The following is a 25,541-nucleotide window of genomic DNA, read 5'->3' as shown; positions in this document are numbered from 1 at the left end:
CATGAACTGAGGAGCCTGTAGGCTACAGTCCATGGGGTCGCAAAGAGTCTGACACGACTGAGCGACTTCACTTATGCCAATGAGAAGATACTACTGAGGCAAGTTGTGCTGTTTTGCAGTAGCAGTCTTCAAACTGTACCTATGCCTAAACTATGATATAAATACTTTGCAAGAAATATGAAGGCCAGAAAAAAAGAGTTTTAGGAGAATTAGGATTATGTATATTTAGTTTCTCTTTGCACTCCTTAATAGTGATTGGAAAAAGAAATTTCTGGAGAGAGGACCAAGATGACAACCTAAGAGGCTCCCGAGCTACCCTCCTCCCATGGATGCACTAAAAGTTGCACATGGAGCAGATACCTCTGAAAGATCCAGAAACTAGCCAGGCAACTCCTACACGCTGGATAAGTAAGAAAATACCCACATAAAAACAGGCAGGAGAGAATGAGACATTCTCTCACCATAAATCTTACTCCTGGCACGAGCCATACAGTAAGGACTAAACCCCCAACTCCTGCTTTTCCCTTCAGTGAAAGGCTTGCACCCTACATGAAGCACCCTGAGTTTTAGGACTCCCATTTAACTAGTTCCCCAAACACCTAGCTCTGAAAGCTGATAGGACTTAATTGACAAGGCCATAGCAAACAAAAATAATATTGTTAATAAACTGTGTTGGAAAATTGGATGCTTATTTAACATCCCACACATAAGTCAAAGTGAATTAAAGACCTGAATACAATGATTCCATAAAATTCCTCGAAGAAATCATAAGGGGGAGAAGGCAATGGCACCCCACTCCAGTGCTCTTGCCTGGAAAATCCTATGGATGGAGGAGCCTGGTGGGCTGCTGTCCATGAGGTCGCGAAGAGTCGGACACGACTGAGCAACTTCGATTTCACTTTTCACTTTCATGCATTGGAGAAGGAAATGGCAAGCCACTCGAGTGTTCTTGCCTGGAGAATCCCAGGGATGGGGGAGCCTGGTGGGCTGCCATCTATGGGGTCACACAGAGTCAAACATGACTGAAGTGACTTAGCAGCAGCAGGCTTTTGAACACCTGGGCTTCCCCAGTGACTCAGCAGGTAAAGAACCCGCCTACAAGGCAGCAGACACAGGAGACACGGGTTCAATCCTTGGGTTGTGAAGATCCTTGGAGGAGGAAATGGCAACCCACTCCAGTATTCTCTCCTGAAAAAAATCCCATGGACAGAGGAGACTGGTGGACTACAGTTCACAGGGTAACAGAGTCAGACACAACTGAGTGACTAAGCATGCATGCACGCTCTTTGACGTTGGTCTTGACAGTGATTTTTTTGGATTTGACACCAAAAGTAAAGTTAACAAAAGCAAAAATAAAGAAATGAGGTAACATCAAACTAAAAATAAAAAGCTGCACAGCACAGGAAATCATCAATAAGATGAAAAGGAAATCTGTGGAATGGAAGAAAATATTTGCACACCACATATTCATAAGGGGTTACAATGCAGAATATACAAGGAACTCATAGAGCCCAGTAGCAAAAAAGGAAATAACCCAATTAAAAAACAGGCAAAGTATCTGAATAGACATTTTTCCAAGGAAGACATACAAATGGCCAGCAGGTACATGAAAAGGTGCTCAGCAGGTAAATGCAAATCCAAATCATGATAAGGTATCACCTCACACCTTCTAGAATGGCCATCCTCTGAAAGACAAGAGATAGCAAGTATTGGCAAGGCTGTGGAGAAAAGGGAACCCTTGTGTCTTGCAGGTAGAAATGTAAATTGGTTCAGCCAGTATGGAAAACAGTATGGAGAGTCCTCAAAAAATGAAAAATAGAACCACAGGATGATCCAGCAATCCCACTTCTGGGTATATATCTGAAGGAAGCTAAATCACTATCTCGAGGAGACAGCTGTACTCTCCTCTTCATAGCAGCAATATTCAGAGTAGCCAAGATGTAAAAAAACCTAAGTGCCTGTCTTCATGTGAACAGATAAAGAAAATGTGGTTTTATATATACACATATAATGGAATTTTATCCTGCCTTAAAAAGGAAGGGCATCTTGTCATATGCATTGATAAGGGTAAAGCTGGAGAGCATTATACTAAGTGAAATAACCCAGACAAAGACAAATACTGCATGGTATTACTTATATGTGGAATCTGAAGGGAAAAAAAAGTTCATACACATAAAAACATCGAGTAGAAAAGTAGCTTCCTGTGTGGCAAGGGTGGGGAGCTGGGTGCAGTGAAGGAAATAGGGAGAGGTTGGTAAAGTGCTGTACAAAAAAAGATGAATAACATCTGAGGATCTAAGTATAATGTGACTATGGTTGTTAACAGTGTATTTATTGTATGGCTGAATTTGGTAAAAGAGTAGAAGCTGTTCTCACCCAAAAAAAAGTAAATATGTGAGGTGCTTGTTATGTTAATTAACTCAATAGGACCAATTATTTTACAATGTATGCTATGCTATGCTATGCTACGTCACTTCAGTCGTGTCCGACTCTGTGTGACCCCATAGACGGCAGCCCACGAGGCTCCCCCATCCCTGGGATTCTCCAGGCAAGAACACTGGAGTGGGTTGCCATTTCCTTCTCCATTTACAATGTATACATATATCAAATCATCACATAGTACACTTTAGATGCTTTATAGTTTTGTCAATTATACATCAAAAAAAAACTGAAAAAACTTTTTTTAGCTAATCTGCCTGAGGATACAACATTTCCACCTCTTCTTTCACACAGTCCTTCCCCATTATTTTATTTTAAAGAAGCAAGGCCTTCTCTTACTCTAATCTTTCCATAGTGTATTACCCTACAGTAGAAAAACCTCTGTAACTCACTGGGGTAATATAGAATAGATATTGGTATTGTTGTTGAGAAAGGGAGTCACACTAAAGAATTAATAATACATCCTTTTCCTAATTTTACTATGTTTTACATATATTTTCCTAGTTTGCTTTTAGTAAAATCAGAGGAAGATGTCAATTATTTGGTGCTAGGTTTCCCCTGATTTTTGGCATATGTTTCTAACAGAGTGCAAAGAAATGAGGACATTGCTTTAACAAAACTCCCTTTATTCCCACCTTTTTATTTATATGAACAAATTTTTCTCAATGTCTATGTTAATAATAAAATGCAAAATGGTGGGGAGATAATACTGAGGTTGAAGCCTATCTTAATTTAGTCATAAGACATTACTTTGCCAACAAAGGTCCATCTAGTCAAGGCTATGGTTTTTCCAGTACTCATGTATGGATGTGAGAGTTGGACTGTGCTTTTGAACTGTGGTGTTGGAGAAGATTCTTGAGAGTCCCTTGGACTGCAAGGAGATCCAACCAGTCCATCCTAAAGGAAATCAGCCCTGGGTGTTCTTTGGAAGGAATGATGCTAAAGCTGAAACTCCAGTACTTTGGCTACCTCATGCGAAGAGTTGACTCATTGGAAAAGACTCTGATGCTGGGAGGGATTGGGGGCAGGAGGAGAAGGGGACAACAGAGGATGAGATGGCTGGATGGCATCACCAACTCGATGGACGTGAGTTTGAGTGAACTCCAGGAGTTGGTAATGGACAAGGAGGCCTGGTGTGCTGCAATTCATGGGGTCACAAAGAGTCGGACACGACTGAGCGACTGAACTGAACTGAACTGAATGCATAATTATCTCTAAATTGATACCTGACCTAATTTTAGCAAAAGTTAAATGCTTGACCTAACTTTAACAAAACTATCCAGTCCTCATCTGGCTCATTAAGAGACATGTTTAAAATAAAATTTTGTTTTTTCTGTTTAATAATCAATATTTATATTATCTTTATGAATAGTATACTAGTAGTAATAGAAATGATAACTCAATCCAGAATAATTTTTAAACACAGCTGCATGGTCACTGATATAAAAGATGAAGTTTCAACATTTATGCCTTTTGTTGTGATAATTAAGATAATTGACAAAAGACAATAATCAGAATATGTCATATTAGGACCAAAATTTTTAATAGAAGCAGAGTGAAAGTACAAGTTTAAGGAGAAAAAGGAAACATGTAAAATCTCATTATTAAAGAACAGCTTGTTCATATATTTTTTAAAAAATAGATGTTGTGGTACTTAGATTCTATTGGTTATATTTTTCACAGTGCTGTTTTACTTTTTTAGAGACAATATTTACAGTAGACTGGAAGTTACATCCTTTGCAACTATTTTAACTTCGGATGAAAAATTTTAGATGTCAGCTTAATAATATTCAAGAGAATACAAAGTTCTACAAGATTCTTTTGGAAACGTTTGCAAGTAAAAAATTTGAAGACCGCTATTTTAGGAAACTCTGTCAGTGATCAATGTGTAGAATGGAATAGAATAGGGAGAAATTGGGCAGGATCCCAGTTAGGGAACAATTGATTTTTTCCAGACATAAGGAATTTGAACTGTATTAAGTTTATAGTCATGGAAATAAAGATAAACAGACTGAAAGCAAAAGCTACTATGAAATAAGAATTGTTAGTGTCAGTCCCTGCTTCATTTCACCTTAAGTTTTAAATATTGTCAAAACTGAATTCCCCAGTGTTTTCCACCTATGGCTTCTGCACAACTTGGTCTTGAGCTCTTTCCTATCTTCTCTTCCCCCCTCTCCTCCTTCCTCCCTTCCTTTTCTCCTCTCTTCTTTTCTTCCTTCACCCATTGTTCATTAGATACTCTGCAAAGTGCTGGGACTTCTGAAACAGTTAAAATTCCAAGTCCCTCGCCTATAGTAGGGAAACTTACAGCTGAGTGTGGTGGTGAGAGAGATGCCTTATGTGGCTCACATAACTCCACCTCTCTCCCGTTTGTAACACACTGAAGGATAGGGAACATAAGGGTCCATTTCCCAGATTTCCTGTGTGCCCAGCCTCTACCCTAGCAGACATATGAATGTCATATTTGGAAAACAAAAGTGAGACAGAGGTGGCACATCTGCTCTGTGCAATAGCAAGCAGGGATGTGGAGAATTTGGTTTTCTATGGCAATTGTAGTGGAGGCCCCAGGGTCTGGTACCTACTTCTGTGGGTGCCAGGGACATCCATTTTGATGACGTGGACCTGGACTGATGCCATGTGCCTGGTACCAGCAATTGGGGCTCCCATTTCCTTATTCCCCAGCTTTCTGATCATTGCCTAGTTTTCTGATCATGGCACAGGCAATAGCTACCTTGATTGACAATCATTCCTGGAAGCTCAGACTGGAGCCTGTTTCCCCAGACTTTCTAACAATTTTATTAACATCCAATTCATTATATTAAATCTCTTTAGTTTCAGTGAGCTAGAGTGGCTTCTTTTATTAGCACCCAAATTCTGAATGACACAAATGAAGCCCATCATTTCTCCCAGCCTTCTACCAGCCTCTTGTATTGTTTCCTAGGTCTCTTTTTGTTGTCAGAGCTGTTACCCTACAAGCCAGGGATAACCCTGGAATGGATACATTGTTGCCTGAGTTGCTACTGTTCCTCTCCTGTGTATTTTAATTCTGAGAACTAGTCTCTGACATGACTTGTTGATCCTCTTTTTGGTGAACTAGAGTCTCTCCTGCCCTATCCTCGTGACAGCTATTCGTGAATAGGTGTCATGTTTAATACTTCCAAAAGGTGACTTTGGAAGTATTAAACACTCACAGGCTGTTTCTCTGTCTCTGTGTTCCACCCACCTGCTTGGGACTCCTTTACTTCCTCTTGTGCCCTTTGGACAGTATGCCTTGCTCACATGGCTGCGTCTTCATGGTGTATCTTTCTGTAACTGGGTAATTAAATTTATTTTAGAGCACTGACTCTGTTTAGCTCAGATGATAAAGGATCCACCTGCAGTGCAAGAGACCAGGGTTCTATTCCTGAGTCAGGAAGATCCCCTGGAGAAGGGAATGGCTACTCACTCCAGTATTCTGGCCTGGAAAATTCCATGGACAGAGAAGCCAGGTGGTTTAGGGGCTTCCCTGGTAGCTCAACTGGTAAAGAATCTGCCATCAATATGGGAGACCAGAGTTCAATCCCTGGGTCGGGAAGATCCCCTGGAGAAGGGAACGGCTACCCACTCCAGTATTCTGGCCTGGAGAATTCCATGGACAGAGAAGCCTGGCAGGCTACACAAAGTCCATGGGGTCACAAAGAGTAGGACAGGACGGATCAACTTTCTGTTTAGTTGACCTAAGAAGTTCCCTGGAGAGCTCATTTAAAATGCAGATTGCCCAACCCAACTCTGATTCTGTAGGTTTGAGGTGTGTCTGGTAGTCTGCATTTTAAACAAATGTAGCAGGGCTCTCTGACCCACCCTGACCTTGCATTGCACCCTGACAACTCTCTGATGTCAGTGGCTACCCCACTTTGACATCAGAGAGTTATCAGGGTGCAATGCAAGGTCAGGGTGGGTCACAGAGCCCTGTTGAGAAATCTGTACGCAGGTCAAGAAGCAACAGTTGGAACTGGACATGGAACAACAGACTGGTTCCAAATAGGAAAAGGAGTACGTCAAGGCTGTATTTAGTCACCCTGCTTATTTAACTTATATACAGAATACATTATGAGAAATGCTGGACTGGAAGAAGCACAAGCTGGAATTAAGATTGCTGGGAAAAATATCAATAACCTCTGATATGCAGATGACACCACCCTTGTGACAGAAAGCAAAGAACTAAAGAGCCTCTTGATGCAAGTGGAAGAGGAAAGTGAAAAAGTTGGCTTAAAAGTCAACATTCAGAAAACTAAGATCATGGCATCCGGTCCCATCACTTCATGGCAAATAGATGGGGAAACAATGGAAACAGTGACAGACTATTTTTTTGGGTTCCAAAGTCACTGCAGATGGTGACTGCAGCCATGAAATTAAAAGACACTTGCTCCTTGGAAGAAAAGTTATGACCAACCTAGATAGCATATTAAAAAGCAGAGACATTACTTTTCCAACAAAGGCCCATTTAGTCAAAGCTATGGTTTTTTTAGTAGTTATGTATGGATGTGAGAGTTGGACTATAAAGAAAGCTGAGTGCAGAAGAATTGATGCTTTTCAACTGTGGTGTTGGAGAAGACCCTTGAGAGTCCCTTGGACTGCAAGGAGATCCAACCAGTCCATCCTAAAGGAGACCAGTCCTGGGTGTTCAATGGAAGGACTGATGCTGAAGCTGAAATTCCAATACTTTGGCCTCCTGATGTGAAGAACTGACTTGTTGGAAAAGACCCTGATGCTGGAAAAGATTGAAGGTGGAAGGAGAAGGGGGACGACAAGGATGAGATGGTTGGATGGTATCACCAAGTCAATGGACATGAGTTTGAGTAAACTCCGGGAGTTGGTGATGGACAGGGAGGCCTGGTGTGCTGCAGTCCATGGGGTCGCAAAGAGTTGGACATGACAGCAACTCACTTTCACTCACCCCACTTTAGTGGGTTAGAGCAGAGACTGGGTCCTAGCTCCTTCTCTCTTCCATGTACCATGAAGAATGAGGGAAGAGAGAGGTTAAAGGTAGCCCATAGGTTGTAAATTTGAATGAGTAGGATTATGATGGAGCACTGATTCAAACAGGGAAATGAAGAAGGAAAGCTGGTTTGTAGAGGAAATAATGAATTCCATGTGAGACATGTTGGTTTTGACATCCAATTGAAGATCGTGATTATATTGTTGGCAGCTTGTAATTGATTGATGACTCAAGTCTTGAGGTTGAGTAGTGACATAAATTCTCTGTTGGGTGAACTTCAGAGAATTGCTGCTGTAGCTATATTATTTCTTTAATGTGATGCAACCATGATTGTCCTGAAGATGACATACATCTATTGGTGTCATTCCCAATATGACATGGCGTCAAATACAATGTATTTTGTGTTGTCTGTTGGGTTGTAGAATATGAAAAGTTAGAGGATTCATGGTGGGATACTCAGTATTATATGTTGCTTAGGAGATGCCTAGGGCCTAGCTCTTTCCCTTAGAGCTCTCCTCCTCTCCCTCAATCCTTCCTTTGCTTTGCCCCAGCTAACTGACAGACATATCTCTGTTTTATAAATTGGGGGAGGCAAAATTATGTAGGATAATTGTAAGAGAAGAGAATAAAACCCAAAACTGCAGTTATTATTGTAAATTTTTCAACTGGGCACAAAACTAGGTAATATGAAATAATACTTTTCCTATAGATGTCTCACAGGTCTGTATCTAGGCTCCATCCAACCTATTGTAGAAGTTCTTTTTCATCACTCGGACTTAAAGCCATTATTGAAAAGTGGCTTTCAAGCTCTCTTTTCAAGTGAAATCTTTTGTAGAAATAGTATATCAGAAATGTAACTGTATTGATTGAGTTCAAATATATACCATTTATTCATTCTAAAGTTGTTGCCAAAGTTTCATGAGAACAGTGAGGTTATTTTGATGAAGATAAAAATTTTAAACTAGGATGTATGGATGATGGTTGTATATGAGCAAACAGATTTCTTTCCATATATAGATATATAGTTTAAAATCCTGATTCAGTAAGAAAAGTGGATTCAAATTGAACGCTTAAAAAAATGTTTTGGAATTACAGGACACTATAGATAAACAGATATGGTGCCATAACCCTAACTGTGAAATCTACCCTAAAATGATTTGACCTTGGCAGTGGGTCAGTCATAAATAGTCATTGAACACTTAGTATGTACTAGATACTGAGACTGCATTAGAGAAAACAGACACATGGAATTTATAGCCTAACAAGGAGGATAGTCACTAAACAAATAATTCTAAGTGATTATAAGTACTTAAACTGCAAGGTGAAAGGAATTCTAAGTATGCTGGGGAGGTATGACAGGAGACCTAACCTTGTACAAAAGTGATCAGAGATGTTCTTCTTAAGGGACATGATGTTTAAGTTGAGACATGAAAAGTGAATAGGCAAAGGGAAGAGCAAAAAAGTATTCCAAGTAGATAAGCTACTATGTGTGATGGCCTAAAGGTGGGAGAATCATGGTTTATATGAGAAACTAAAACTTGTCATGGCTTTTCTCCAACAAAGCTGGAGAGACTAGTGAGCTGTTCATTAGAGGCTGGAGAGTATAAGACTTTCTAGCCAATGCAGTGGAGTAATTTATAAACTATTAATTGATGTGTTTTTAGTGCCTGTACTGTATTAACCATCAACCCTCCACCACTTTGGCTATAGGCAAAAAAGTATTTCCTCAAGATGTAAAAAGAATACCACAAAGAAAACAAAAAACAGAAGCTTCAAATTTTGACTTTTAAATCTAAACAACAAAAAAATAATAGTAAGAGGCCAGAAACTAGAAGACATTGGGCACTGTAGTTGCTGAGTAAGGTTATAGTACAGGACCGTCATAGGGTGCCTAAAAGGACTGGCAGAGACTTACAGATAAAGATGACCTCCCGCAGGCTGTGGGGAACAGCCAGATACTATCCTACGTGGCCAGAAAGTGACACATAAGCGTAGGCTGACCTTGAGGGTACTGGGGATGCAATGCAAACACTGACTAAGCAGGTGACTAGAGGAGGAAGGACCAGGGATCATTACATTGGGGTGGTGTTGAAGTCCATCAGTTAATATTTCCTATATCGTCCTGACATATCTATGTTAAATATTTGGGCATTATTTGAAAGATAATGGAAAGCTGCTGAAGGATTTTAAATAAAAACCTGATTTGATATTGTCTCTGTAGCTGGGTATAGAAAATGATTTGAAGCAGGTAAGGCACATCTAGAAGGATGTTACAGTCATTTAGGTAAGAGATGATAGTGGTCTGTGCAAGAATGGTAGCAATTGGAATAAGAAGAAATGAACAGCTCACAGACATCTGTTTTAGTTGGCTCAGGCTACTGTAATAAAATATATAATAAATACTGGGTGTCTTAATAGAAACTTACCTTCTCACAGTTATGGAGGCTGAAAGTCTCAGATTAAGGTCCCACCAGGGCTGGTTTCTGGTGAAAGTGCTCTTCCTGACTTTCAGATGGCCACCTTCTTACCATGTCCTCAAAAGGAAGAGAGATCTCTATTCTCTTTCCCTCTCTTCCTCCTCTTATAAAATCACAGTCCTAGCTAGAAGAGGGTAGGAGGAATCAAAGATGACACTTAATTTTCTTGAGTAGAAATGATAGTAATGTTTATGGAGATTAAAATCACTGGAGGTAGAGAATATTTGGGGAAGAAATGTCTGAACCTAATTTTAAATGTGTTTATTTTGAGGTGCTGTGAGATATGAGAAAGCAAATGCCAAGAGAGTAAGTTGATTGTATGGCTTTGGAATTCAGAAAAGACATCTGGGGTACAGATGTTGATTTAGGACTTATCTCTCTACAGATGGTCAGTAGCCATGGGAGTGGGTGAGAGCCCATAGGGCAGTGGTTCTTCATATTATACATGCATCAGAATCACTTGGTTAGCTTAAGACACAGATCACTTGGCCACACCCCCGAAGTTTCTGATACCACTGTACTTTCAGAGGCATATAAACAGTTTAAGACTTTTGAAATTTTGACTTTCAAGAGAGCTCACAGCAATTTATATTTCTAATCAGTTGAGTATGAGAAAGCCTACCCCACTGTACCCTTTATTTCATTCAATATTGTGATTTTTTGATGTTAGGGGCAAAAAATGTGAACTAATTGCAGGGTTTTTTTTGTTGTTGTTGCTGTTGTTTTCTTGGCCACTCCACACATCATGAGGGAATCTTAGTTTCCTGATGAGGGACTGAACCCATGCCTTCTGCGGTGGTAGCTTGAAGTCAACCAGTGGACCACCAGGGAAGTCTCTACTTGCAACTTTATTTCACACATCTTGGGTATTTTTTTTAATTGTCTTTGTTTTATTTATTTATTTTTTATTTCTGTCAGTGAGCAGCATTTCCCAGTTTTGCCTCCCCCAAAAAATTCTTGGTAACTTCATCACATGGGATTATAGGATGCCTCTGTGATGGTGAACATTTTTTTCCCCATATTTTAAAATGCTGTTTGCGTGTCCTTCAGTTTTTGGTAAAAACCTTTCTGTTTTTACATATTTATCTTTTAGCACATCTATCTATTCTTTGGCCCCTTCAATACACCATCACATTTTGTGACTGGCATATTTAGGAGATAACTCACGCTGATGAAATGTACCCTAATGTGTGTGGATCATCACAATTAGGCAGGTCTTTAATACTCATCTCTATGAATATGATGAAAATACTCTGCTACTGATACTTTCCAAGTTGAATAATACAAAAATGTGACCTAGATGGTGCTGGAGACAGTTTCCATGTAGGGTAAGTAAAACCAAGACAGTCATTCTGACTGACCCTAGGTTGTCCTATAGCCAATTAAGGAGGTAGGGCCCAGAAAGTCTTCCTCTTCGTCTAAATGTAGATCACACTTGACTGGCTCTGGTAAACTGGCCATGACTTAATGTTTCATTTTACACAATCCCACTGCATGTGAAAGCCAGCCCACATGCTTAGCAATGAAGCTACTGATGACAAAACCAGATCCTGCTAGGAGCTCAGCTATCTTGTCTCTGTGGCTCTTCCAGTCAAAACTGGGTTTACTTTTCTGACAACCTCTTTTAGGTGCCATGTTAGATGACTTGAAATTGTACTTCAGTGTATGCTTCAAACAGTTTATGACTTTCCTGACCGGCAGCCTCCCTTGTTAATTTGTCATAATATCTGCCCAGGCTCCCTGTCATCACTTCCTTTGGCACTTGACAATCTCAGTGCAGTGAAGCTGGGATTAGGTCTGGTTTCATGGCTGTGAAGCAAATGTTCCTGCAGTCATCATCAAGTTGCATTTCTTAAATCCCTACCCTAGTGTTAGTTAATCATAGAGATACTTTCTGGCTCTTTGAAGTGAAGGATAGTCTGCAGATTTTGCAGAAAGTGAACAGAGACATAATATGGCCTCAAAGCAAGGCCAATTCTCTCCAAATCCAAGGGACATTGGATTTTACAATATATTTTTACTCCAAATGGAGATTTGGAGATCCTCTACCTTCTTAGATGGGGAAAGAACAGAACATAGTGGAATGGACTTGAATTTTGAGTTTAGCAGGTCAGTCCTCTGGCTGTATAATCTTGAGCAACTTTGCTTATTTCTTAGAACTTGTTCCTTCATTTGTGAAGTGGGGTAATACATTTCTTACAGGGCTGTTGTGAGAATGTGGAAACATGTAAAACACATTGCAGGTGCTCAGATGTTAGTTCCCTTCCCTTATTGACTAGGAATAGCTATGAATCTGTGAAACAGGTTGTCAGTACATACTAGGACTCAGAAAGTAAGTTCTTTAATAATAGCCTGAATCTTGGTCAATACTGGCTCAGCCACAAGGGCTTGGGTAATTGTTTTATTGCCTTGAGCTTCCTTTGGCACAGGGCCCCACCCACCCCACATGAAAATGAATACTGCTGAGCAGCCAAGTGTTCCTCAGTTGTAAGCATTCTCAACACAAAGGTGTACAAAGGAATTTAATGACCAGAAAGCAAAGGACTGCAATTGAGTATTTCATGTGAAGAGCAAGATTCCCAGTAAATCCAAGGACTCTCATATGCCATGTCCTTAGCATGACTATCTTCCCTTCTCTTTTTATAGTCCGCAATGATAGGAGGAGACAAGGAGGTAGATACAGAATGTTCCTGTTTGGGGCTCATTGAAAGCCTCTGATGCAGCTTCCTGCCAGACCGTCACTTTCTTTTTGCTGGAGATTTTTCACAACTACAATAACACCGTAACTTGAACTTCTGAAAATCACAAATTAGATAGAAGCTGGCTGGGCTTTAGATCCCACCTACGCAGAGGGAGATGAACCATCCAACTTAGACTTGAGATATGCTGATCACTATCATCCATATCAGTTACTAAAACAGAATCTTTAATCTTTATGAGCAAGACATGGTGGACTCATAGTCTCATGGCTGTGTTTACTCCAAAGAACATATTCTTATAAATTTTTTAAAATTTCAATCTTTTGATTAATTTGGGCTGTTGTCCACACAACCTCCCTTCTAATCCAAATTCGACAGGTATAACCATTTGAATATATTTTACTTTAAGCATACTGAATAGAGATATGAAAATCAGAATTTGTGTAAAATATAATGTAATTTAGAGGCTGGTTATTAACTTTATAGAAAAGAGTTCCTTCTCTAGTTGAAACTTCCTTAGCTCAATGGAAAAGATAGGCAGGGCTACATGGGAAGAGCTCTAATCTAGAGCGATCCTAGGGCCATCACCAACTATTTTTATCTTGTTAGTTATATCAGATAATTCTTTGGCCCTCAAAGAATTTCTTAATATTGGAAAGTTTAGCAAGATATTCTCCATTGTTTCTCCTGTAAATTCAAGTTATAGGAACTCATTTCTTGTGTCAATCAAGGCCCAGATTTCTTTCTTGGACATTGAGTTATGTCCAATAACTCATGGAATTCTTAGTGGAGTCAGGAATTTCCCAAGCTCTATTTCCCATAATTCCTGAGTTCTACCATTAAGCATCACTGGTAATAGAGTTCTAAATATTTTAACAACAGCAATATAACATTAAATTTAATGGCATATGGAGAAAAAACAGTTCAAATTAAAAACATGCTAATATGTTTCATATGATAATAAGCTTATTCAGTAAACTTGCGGTTTCTAACAATGTTATATGTTACAACTAATATTTGTATCTATTTGTTTCCAACTAATGCAGTATTATGTTTTACATTTGTATCTATAAAATCCATTGAGCAGTGCCCTTCCCATTTGATTCAAATGTGTGTAAGTTGACACTAGTGAGATCACTTTCCTTTAAATCACACCTACCATAATACATGATTTGAGACCTAAATTTAAATTCATACTGCATTACAATTCCCTTGCCTTTTTCTGATTGATTTAAGAAGGTTGATAGTATTACTCAAATTTTTTAACATTTTGGATAACTCATTATTTAAAACAAATTTGAGAACCGAAACTCCACTAATCATTAGAATGACTTTAAAAGTGACTCACCGAGTTTGGTGGTCAGCCTGTTTTTTAAAAACTTGGTTCGAATGGAAAATTGAAAAAGCAAAGGGCTATTAATAATGACAGGAGGTGGGTGTATGAACAGGTGTAGTAGATTGTGGTGAGAAAGATGTGAAATTGCTGCATTTCTAAAGAACCACATCCCCATCCCCATTTTTTTTGTCACCTTCTTCGCAAATAGTGGTTTTATGATTCAGAAAAATATGTACTGAATATTGAGACTACACCATCAAAATATTTTTCATTCAAGAGGCTGAAAAGCTTTCAGTATAAAGTTTTAGTACTCAAAAGTAAGAAATAGTATTATTTGTTTTAACCTGAACTTAATACCAATAAAGGAGATCAAACATTTTCATAAGTATTTACAATGACCATGACCAGAAGGTCCTTCATTTCCCACATCCATGCAGTTATTAGGTCTTACTGGCTCTATGTCCTAAACATCTTCAGTTTCATCCTCTTTTCTCTGTCTTTACTGTCACCACCTATTCTCATGCCATTATCATTTCTCATAATTCCATCAGCTCCCAACTATTTTATTTCCAATATTGAGTCTTCATTCTATGAAAAATTACTGACCTTCTAAAATACAAGTCTGATTATGGCTGTCTTCTGTTAAAAAGGTTTCAGTGAATTCCCATTGCCTTAAAAATAAAATTCAAACCTTCAGCGTGACATGGAAGATTCTTTATGATCTGACATTTGTGCTTCTGTTCAGCCTTATCCTCTCTGTTCCACTCTCCAACTTAACTTCTTGGTCATGCTAAACCAAAATTAACTTCCTAACTGCACCCTGTTTTCTCACCATACTTCTCTGCACGTACTGCTCCTCTTGCTTGCAATGGCGTCCTCACTTTTTCATCTGGGAAACTCTTACTCATACTTTAAGACTCAGCCACCATCTCCTTTCTTCACCTCTAATCAGTCTTGCAGTTTGGTGTTCCTCCAGTGCGTTCCCGCAGGTGCCCCACTGCCTTCTTCGTTCTGCTCTGAATTGTGCCTCGTCACAGCACTGTAGTGCAGTTGTCCACGTTGTCTATATTGAGATCTCTTAGAGGGAGAAGATTGTATCTTGTTTATCCTTTTCTCTCAGCACTTAGCATAATGCCTGGCACAGAGTAGGCCTTCTGTAAATGTATGTTAAGATAACCAATGTATAAATACCCTGGGAAAGAAAAATTCAACACGGAGCAGCTTTAAAATGGGATAATTATGACAGTTGTTCAGGTTGTTTTCAGTGCTATTGAAACTGCTGTGTTTTACAATAGAAAGGCTAAAAAAGTATAAAAACTCTGAGTAAACATTATTTTTACTTGACTAGAAAGAACCACATTAAAACCTTTCTTGATACACTTTTATTTTACTTAGAAAAAGAAGCTTTTTCTCCCCCTCCATAATTTTGTAAATTCATAATTCCCTTTCTCAAACTGCAGTTGTCACTGGCATCTTAAATCTGTGAAACCTTACCAATCCCAGTTAAAATAGTAGAGGTAACTATTGTTTGCACTTCAACAACCACTCTCTAGAGTAACTAGAAATTCTTCTAGTTGTATTTTCACAATATAATTCTGTGAAAAACCCAAGTCCCAAAACAATATACTTTCATAGGGAGAAACAGTAGGCACAGCAAGGATGAATCTTCATAAACTTGGGCATCCAGGAAGTATTATCTTATTTTTTTTTTAATATGATGGTCATTCTAAGAACTTAATTTCTACATAAGCAACCCACTCCAGTATTCTTGCCTGGGAAATTCCATGGACAGAGGAACCTGGCGGGCTACAGTCCAGTGGGTCACAAGAGTTGGACACAACTTAGTGACTAAACCACCACCACCAAGATACTGAAAACGAAAGTTGAAGCATATAGCTTTCTACCAGAACCAAGTGATGGAAATTATTGTCTAAGCTCCAAAGCACATAATATGCCTTCTGGGGAGTTCAAACCAATTTCAAGTGAGTTAAGAATGTTATACAAGGTTAATGCATGTAATGAATTCTGTGTAAATTAAAATACTGTATAAGGTTCAAAGTGTGTAATATTGTGTTGAACAATAAAAATTTTCAATGTCAAAAATAAATTATTTTTAAATTGTCAACACTGTATCTGCCAAACCAAGGATGTCTGCAGGACAGATTCAGCTTCCTGGTAATACGTTTGGACCTGTTGATCCGTACTTTGATTAATCAGTTTCCAGTGTTTCCTAACATATTTGATACCAGTATACAAGTAAAAGTATGAAAATATTTGTACAGCATATTCAAAGCTTCTTGTTGCCTAGAGGTATCTCAAATGTGGCCTCCTAATGCTTAGTTCTCAGCCCTCCCCCCTGGAATTATTGAGGGGTTGAAGAGCTATGTTGGGTACCCCTTCATTGCATCTCTTTGCAGTGCCCACTAGGTGTGGCCCTGCCTACAGTAGAAAGTATTGAGTAGTGTTTGGAGAAAATGAGATGACAGTAACTTTTGGTGATGGTGTAATAGGGAAGAGGGGATGGTGGGAGGAGAAATCCGAAAATGTGGAGAAGTATTTGATAGGAAGTAGGGAGGGTGGCTGGCTAGAGCACCTCAGTGAACAACCTGAGTCCTGAGTGGTGGTGTAATTCCCTCAAAGGTCGTTGTACCTCTGAGGCCTGGCACAGAAGCTGACATAGTGAAAGTTGCTCAGTTGCGCCTGACTCTTTGTGACCCCATGGACTATATGGTCCATGTAATTCTGTAGGCCAGAGTACTGGAGTGGGTAGCCTTTCCCTTCTCCAGGAGATATTCCCAACCCAGGGATCAAACCCAGGTCTCACACATTGCAGGCGGATTCTTCACCAGCTGAGCCACAAGCGAAACCCAAGAATACTGGAGTGGGTTGCTTATCTCACCAGAGGATCTTCCCAACCCAGGAATCAAACTGGAGTCCCCTGCATTGCGGCAGACTCTTTACCACTGAGCTGTCAGGGAAGCTGACATAAAAGTGCCTAAAAAATGTTTGTTCAATAAATGAAATACAATACCAAATTGTTGATTCCAGGAGTGGCCTCAACTCTACCTTGGGGGGAATAGGGTAAAAGTAGTTCCTTATCCCACCCATGAATACTTAACCTCTTCCTCCTTCTCCTCACCACACCCTCTTCCCTGGAGAAGTCTTTATCCTTAGGGATCAGACTCTTTTTCTATAACCCTCAAAAAATATTCCCAGATTTATGTTTTCTTTCCTCTCTCTCCACCACTGCCCCCCGCCCCCATGATAGGGTTAAATGAAAGAAAGGAAATACTAGTTGGTTAAACTAAGTAAGGGTACGCAAAAGGATAAGGGTATTCTAAAGGATAAGAAAGCCAAAAGACAGAATTACTGGATGGACCCAGCTTCTGGATTTCAACTTCCTTCATTCTGCTTAAAACTGATCTGCTCCAGGACACCCCCTCACTGCACTCTTTTCTCCTTTCTCATCTCCGCTTGCATAATCTCCACCCCTCCACCTCCCACATTAAGAAAAAAAGACTTCCCTCCCTCTGAGATGTTACAGCTCTTTGCCTTGGGGTAGAGGAACTTCTGAAGTGCCAGGCAATTCAAATTATTGCTGTGGACAGTAAGCAAGAGGAATAATTATAATAATCCTTTTGAAACTCGGAAGTTTTCACTACTTTCTACAAAATTAAAGGAGAAATTAATTGAGTGGTCAGTTGGTGACTCATTAAAGATAATTTTTAATTATCTATTACTATGTGATTTTAATTATATAACTCTTAGAGGTTCAAATAATTGTAGGTTATTCCTATAATAAAACTCCTTTCAGTCCCATCTTCTGATTTATGTGAATAAGTTTTTTCAGAGTTTCGCTAGTGGTCCAGTGGCTGGGACTCCACACTCCCTGTGCACGGCTCCCGGGTTCCATCCTTGGTTGGAAAACTGGATCCCACATGCTGCAACTAACTCCTGACACAGTTAAATAAATTAAGTAGTTTAAAAAATAGAAAAGAACAAAATATATGTCTAAATTCTGGCAATATGTAGTATTAGTCCATAGATGCATGTTGTTGTACAGTCTCTTAAGTTGTATCTGACTCTGCAACCCCATGGACTGTGGCACACTGGGCTTCCCTGTCCTTCACTGCCTTGCAGAGTTTGCTCGAATTCTTTTTTTTTTTTTTTTACAGGGGAAAGCGCGAACGCAGTCCCCCACTACCACAAATTATGCAGTTGAGTTTCCCACATTTGGGGAAATCGCAGGGGTCAGCACATCCGGAGTGCAATGGATAAGCCTCGCCCTGGGAAAACCACCTTCGTGATCATGGTATCTCCCCTGCCAGGTAAGTATTCGAATTCTTGTCCATTGAGTCGGTGATGCTATCTAACCATCTCATCCTCTGCTGCCACAAACTCATACACTAATTGAAGAAAGGCCCCTTCATGGTAGGTGGTGGTAGTGGTGGTGGTGGTTTAGTCACTAAATCTTTTCTGACTCTGACCCCATGTACGGTAGCCCACCAGGGTCCTCTGTCCATGGGATCTCCCAGGCAAGAATACTGGAATGGATTGCCATTTTCTTCTCCAGAGGATCTTCCCGACCCAGGGATTTAACCTGGGTCTCCTGCATTGCAGGCAGATTCTTTACCACTGAGCCACAGGGAAGCTCCTCAGGGTGTATAGAGGGTGGCAAAATAGGTGAAGGAGATTAAGAGGTACAAATCTCCAGTTATAAACTCAATAAGCCACAGGGATGCAATATTCAGAATTAGGTATATAGTCACTAATACTGTAATAATTTTATGTGGAGAAAGATGATTCCTAGATTTATCATGGTAATCATTTTATAATGTATGCAAATGTCAAATCACTATGCAGTATACCTGAAATCAACATGATATTGTACACTAACTGTATTTCAGCTTTAAAAAGTGAAACCTCATCTGCTTCCAGGGAGTATCAATAAATAATGACTAAAACTTTTTTAATCAACAAGTAGCAATATAAGTATGTTATTTGGACATATGGAGGTAAAAATAGAAGTAGTTGCCTGTTGAAAATGGGAAGTGGGGGGAAGGCATGTAATACTTTGTTATATGTCTTCTAGGGCAATTTGATGCTGTTGAAACCATAAAGAAGGCTTCCCTGGTGGCTCAGATGGTGAAAAACCCACCTGTTCACCTGCAAAGCAGGAGACTTGGGTTCGATCCCTGGATTGGGAAGATTTGCTGGAGGAGGGCATGGCAACCGACTCCAGTATTCTTGCCTGGAGAATCCCCATGGACAGAGGAGCCTTGTGGGCTACAGTCCATGGGGTTGCAAAGAGTCAGACATGACTGAGCAACTAACCATGCAAACCATAAGATGTGTAACTTTAATATTAGAAAAGCTAATTAAATAACATGCTTATCATACCTTTATTGGAGTAGTAAATAAATAACAGAATCTTGAATTCATACACACAAAAAAAGACCCATTATCTCATTAAAGCATATATTTATAATAAAATTTTAACTTTGCACATTTAACAGTTATTTGTGTTGTTTATGTTCTTTGATCATTTTAATCTGTTTATTAACTGTAATGGTAATTAAATACAAAAGAAGAAGTAACACAGCTTTATAGAACCAGAGAATATATCAATTTGCATTCAGATTGTTATTGAAAAAAAATTGATAGTGATCAATCAAAGATTTTCAAACATCAAAACATGGCATAAGGGCTTCCCTGATGGCTCATTGGTAAAGAATCCACCTGCCAATGCAGGAGACACGGGTTCAGTCCTTGATCCAGGAAGATCCCACATGCTGAGAAGCAACAAACCTGTGTGCTATAGCTATTGGGTCTGTGCTCTAGACCCGGGGAACCGCAACTACTGAGCCCACATGCTGCAACTCCTGAAGCCTGTGTGTCCTAGAGCCTGTGATCTGCAACAAGAGAAGCTTGTGCACCGGAAGTAGAGAACAAAGTCTGAGCAGCAACAAAGACCTAGCACAGCCAAAACAAAAAGAAATGAATAAATAAATAATTTTAAATGGTCAATTAAAAGAAACATATCAATAGTTATGATACTCTGAATCATATCTTTTGCCATTATTTAAATTTGATGAAAAAATATATGTAAATTTTAAAAGATATTAGAGAATATAAAGTTTTTCAAAGTTATTTTAGGGATGTTGCAAGCAGAGTCTTAAACACTGCTGTTTTAGGAGCCAGGCACCAAATCTTGGGACCAAATAAAATCCTATGTCCTTTTTTCAGTGGTTGGAGAGAATCCATCTTTAGTATTGTAATAAATGGTCTTATTTTTCACTTTGCAGTGAAGCAAATACTGAAGAATGCTGCAAGAAAATCTCAGTAATTAACTGTCATTCAAATAGGAGAAAATGTCTAGGGTATTTAGCTTTAAATAACTTGTAAATGCAGATGATTCACGAACTTATAATTCTACCCCAGACCTCTTTTCTGAGTTCTAGATTTACGTTTCTAGCTACCTGTGACATATCCACATGGTATCTTCTCACAGGCAATTTGCCAATGTCATGTCCACAGTTACAATTCTGGTACCATGATTACCCTCCCTGGAGCCCCACACTGGTTTCTCTTCTCAATAAACATCCTTTCCATCAGAGTTTCGGGCACTGTTATCCCTTCTTCTGTCACAGTGACAGCTGCCACCACTGATACTCCTAGATTACTTGGAGTCTAAAATGGGAAAAAAAGAAATGGAAAAAAAAAATTAAAACACTAGGTGATTTCTTCTGTCTTCTTTGAGCATTAGAGATCCTCTTTCTTTTTCTTGGGCCAGAACTAGAGGCTTCTGGAGTCTCTCTGTCCAGGACCAGGTCCCAGTTCTGGTTTCAGTCTTCCCCAAGTCCAGACTAGGAGATACTGGGAGGGAAAAAGAGAAAACAAAACACAGGAAACTCCCTGCTGATTTAGCAGGATTTCACATTCTCATCTTCTTTTCCAACCTGACTACTATATTTCATTTTAGAGCAGTCGTTTATTCTGTCCACGTTATATCTCCATTCAGTGGGAAAGACAGGAGGGAGTCACTTACCCTCAACTAGAACCTCTGTATTCTGCATCTTCACTTCTTTTTCACAAGCATTTTCCATTTTATAAAATAGTTAATAGGCACCTACCACACTCTTGATCAGACATTTAAGCTGCTTTCAGTTTCTCCATATTATAAACTATAGTGAATGTATACTTAGAACTCAGGAGAATCTCTTTCTATGGGGCTTAGGTCTCCCAAGCAGATTTGTGCTATAATGAGACTTCTTCTATTCACCATCAGGATCTCTCTTCTATTAAATGAATCCGCTGCTAAGTCACTTCAGTCATGTCTGACTCTGTGCAACCCCATAGACGGCAGCCCACCAGGCACCACCGTCCTTGGGATTCTCCAGGCAAGAACACACTGGAGTGGGTTGCCATTTCCTTCTCCAATGCATGAAAGTGAAAAGTGAAAGTGAAGTCACTCAGTCATGTCCAACTCTTCGCAATCCCATGGACGGAAGAGCCTGTTGGGCTGAAGTCCACCAGGCTCTTCCGTCCATGGGATTTTCCAGGCAAGAGTACTGGAGTGGGGTGCCATTGTCTTCTCCATTAAATTAATCTAGCAGGTATTAATTTATAAACAAGATCAAGGAACTCTGTTATGGTACAATAGTTCGCATTTAGGGACAAATGTTGTATGTGACCTTTAAGACCACAACTGTCTTTTTGCAATGTAATTTGAAGGTGTAGTAGTGGCCAACTGCAAGTCTGACCATTGTTGATAAGACCCTCGGATGCTGGATAGTGCCATAAAAAAATCAGTCTCCCCCTGACTCTCTCTGTCTCTCCAGGGCAGCCTGGCGCAATAGGCTGCAGGTCAGCGTGATGTGTTACACCTTCTAAAACCTAGAGAAAGCACTGCTTTCCTCTCCTATGGGTCTGAGGCAGCCCCTGTGATCTTGAGAGACATCCAGATGCTCCCAGTTCTCTCCACTGTCAGGATGCTCTGCCTCTGTTGCTGGAGTGGTGACAGTTACAGACCTTTCTCTCTCTCGGGGTAGAGGTTCTCATCTTTCCATCCCACTGAGTCAGCCAAGGGCTAGAGGTGGCATAAAGCTTGCTTTTTGTTTTATCATACATCATGATTCTGTATTGTCCATGTAAGGACTCACTTGATTAGAGGAAAAAGAACCAGATTTTAGTTCCAACTTGAGTAGTAGGAAATTTCTCTGATTTTCTTCTGTCAGATTAATCTCTCTATATGGTTAGATTTCTCTCCAGAAAGATGGTACCAACTTTTCATTTGTACTAATCATATATGAAAATGCCTGTCTCACCATACCCTTGCACATAATTATAATTTTTAATATTCATTAACTTGACAGAAGAAAGGTGGCAGTTTCTTACTTTAATTGTGTATTTCTTTAATGGAATGGAATGGAATGGAATATTTTCTGATATTCATTGCCAGTTGAATTCCTTTTGTGAATTTTCTATTCTTGTTTATTGCCTGTCTATTTGTACACATTTTTTTGTTATATTTTTAATGATTTAACACTTTATATTGATCATTCAGAAAAATCAGAGTGAAAATATAGAGAAACATAGGTGGTAGAATTTGACTGCCAATGCAGGAGACATAAAAGCCGTGGGTTCATTCCCTGGATCAGCAAGATCCCCTGGAGGAAGGCATAGCAACCCACTCCAGCATTCTTGCCTGGAGAATCCCATGGACAAAGGAGCCTGGTGAGCTACAGTCCATGGGGTTGCAAAGAGTCAGACATGACTGAAGCGACTGCACGCAATGCATTCCTAGTCTCCAGTTCTGATCATTTTGCTGCATTGTTTATTCTGTGGTGGCAAAGTTTCCATTCATAACTGAAATCTAGAAAGACTCCAAAACTCTAAGTTGAGGTAGTGGTCTTAAGTTTTCTTCTTCCAACTCTTTGATCAAGCAGGTTACCAATGCTCTTCTTCCTGCTCTGCCTGCCCTCTGGTGGAGGTGCCAAAGAGCAGACTAGAAGAGCAAGCCAACTATAAAAGGGGGTGGGTGTGGGGAGAAGACCGTGTTATGCCTAAATGGCATCCAGCCCCTGAATCTTTAAAGAACCAGTGTTTGACTTAACAAACCTCTGTTCCTTGGCTTCTCTAACCTCAAATCGTGTCCCCACAATAAAATCTATCATAAGGCAATTATTCCCAAACTGGTACTTCTCCATAGATACTGCTCTGCACCTTTGGTTTTGTTGACCTGATAATTCTTGCACAGGGAAAACATTCTCTTTCCCAATTTTATATCAGGAGAAAACACAAGTTGGTGAATTAGAAAGAGCTAGGAAGTGAGGGTTCCGTTCCCAGCTCTGTTGTTGTTCAGTCACCCAGTCATGTCCAACTCTTTGCGACCCCATGGACTGCAGCATGCCAGGTGTCACTGTCCTTCACTATCTCCCAGAATTTGCCCAAGTTCACGTTCATTGCATTTGTGATACCATCCAGCCATTTCATCCTCTGATGCCCTCGATCTTTTCCAGCATCAGGGACTTTTCCAATGACTCTTCTGTGTGCATCAGAGACCAAAATAATGGAGCTTCAGCTTCAGGATCAGTCCTTCCAGTGAATATTCAGGGTTGATCTCCATTAAGATTGACTGGTTTTATCTCCTTGCTGTCCATAGGACTTTCAGAAGCCTTCTCCAGCACAACAGTACGAAGACATCAATTCTTTGGCATTCTGACTTCTTTACAGTCTGTCTCTCACAGCTGTATGTGACCACTTGGAAGACCATAGCCTTGATTTTATGAACCTTTGCTGGCAGAGTAATGTCTCTGCTCTTCAACATACTGTCTAGGTTTGTCATCACTTTCCTGCCAAGGATCATTTGTCTTCTGATTTCATGGCTGCAGTCACCATCCACAGTGATTTTGGAGCCCAAGAAGAAATCTGTCACTGCTTCCACCTTTTCCCCTTCTATTTGCCATGCAGTAATGGGGGCGGATGCCGTGATCTTATTTTTTTTAGTATTTAGTCTTAAGCTGGCTCTTTCACTCTCCTCCTTCACCCTCATCAAGAGGCTCTTTAGTTCCTCTTCACTTTCTGCCATTTAAAGTGATATCACCTGGATATCTGAGGTTGTTGATGATTCTCTCTCCTATCTTGATTCCAGCTCATAACTCATCCAGCCCAACATTTCTCATGATGTGCTCAGCATATACGTTAAACAAACAGAATGACAGCAGATAGCCCTGTCATACTCCTTTCTCGATCTTGAACCAATCAGTTGTTCCATACAGGGTTCTAACTGTTGCTTCTTCTTTTTTTTTTAATTGTTTAGTTTTTATTTCATAATCATAAATTTAACTTTGCAATCCAGCTAAACTTGGAGGGAGATAAGGAAAATATAGAACCCAAAGAACTATAGCAAAAGCACAAAGATTATAGGATATTTGGAGCAGATGGGGGTGAAGGGGTGCTCTCCTGGGCTACAGAAGGAATGGTCTGGTGGTTAAGTAAAACACAAGTAAAATTTATTAGATTTGTCCACAGTCAGTAATGGTGATTTTCCTGCTGGTCTTGCCATTCCTGGACCCAGAGCGCTCCATGGTTTCCATAATATCCATGCCCTCTTTCATCTTGCCCAAGACCACATGCTTGCCATCCAACCACTCAGTCTTGGCAGTGCAGATGAAAAACTGGGAACTGTTTGTGTTGGGGCCAGCATTTGCCGTGGACAAGATGCCAGGACCTGTATGCTTCAGAATGAAATTCTCATCATCAAATTTCTCGCCATAGATGGGCTTGCCACCAGTACCATTATGGCATGCGGAGTCACCACCCTGGCACATAAATCCCGGAATTATTCTGTGAAAGCAGAAACCTTTATAACCAAATCCTTTCTTCCCAGTGCTCAGAGCATGGAAGTCTTCTGCTGTCTTTGGAACTTTGCAAACAGCTTGAAAGAGACGCAGCCCAAGGGCTCACCATCAACAGCGATGTCAAAGAACACTGTGGGGTTGACCATGGCTAGACAGCACGGGAGGCTCTGGGGTGGCGGCATCTGAAAGGCCCAACTGTTGCTTCTTGACCCACATTCAGGTTTCTCAGGAGACAAGTAAGATGGTCTGCTATTCCCATCTCTCTAAGAACTTTCCACAGTTTGTCGTGATCCAAGCAGTCAAAGGCTTTAGTGTAGTCGATGAAACAGAGGTAGATGTTTTTGAAATTCCCTTGCTTTCTCTAATCCAGAAAATGTTGGCAATTTGATCTCTAGTTCTTCTTTCTTTTCTAAACACAGCTTGAACATTTGGAAGTTTGGTTCATATAATGCTGAAGCCTAGCATACAAAATTTTAAGCATGATCTTACTAGCATGGGAGATCAGTGCAATTGTCTGATGGTTAGCACATTCTTTCGCACTGCCCTTCTTGGGAATTGGAATGAGGATTGACCTTTTCCAGCGCTGTGGCCACTGCTGGGTCTTCCAGATTTGCTGATATAATGAATGCAAAACCTTGATGGCATCATCCTTTAGGGATTTGAATAGTTCTCCTGGAATTTCATTGCATCCACTAGTTTTATTAACAGCAGTGCTTCTTAAGGCCCACTTGACTTCACACTCCAGAATGT

The 25,541-nt window shown here is 40.0% G+C and overlaps 1 non-coding gene and 1 pseudogene across 1 annotated transcript; both read right to left on the bottom strand.

The window, feature by feature from the left end:
* Positions 1-18,101: 18,101 nt before the first annotated feature.
* Positions 18,102-18,265, bottom strand: LOC147374409 (U1 spliceosomal RNA). The gene has a single exon (XR_015163343.1). It is a non-coding gene; the product is annotated as a U1 spliceosomal RNA (small nuclear RNA).
* A 6,115-nt stretch (positions 18,266-24,380) lies between these two features.
* LOC147374408 (peptidyl-prolyl cis-trans isomerase A pseudogene) lies at positions 24,381-24,812 on the bottom strand (annotated as a pseudogene).
* Positions 24,813-25,541: the final 729 nt, after the last annotated feature.

Source organism: Bos grunniens, chromosome 4, assembly GCF_055505025.1.
Source record: "Bos grunniens cultivar Pamir isolate PY7600 chromosome 4, Bosgru_T2T1.0, whole genome shotgun sequence".
NCBI classification, from domain to species: Eukaryota; Metazoa; Chordata; class Mammalia; order Artiodactyla; family Bovidae; genus Bos; species Bos grunniens.
This window is presented reverse-complemented; position numbering and strand designations above follow the sequence as displayed.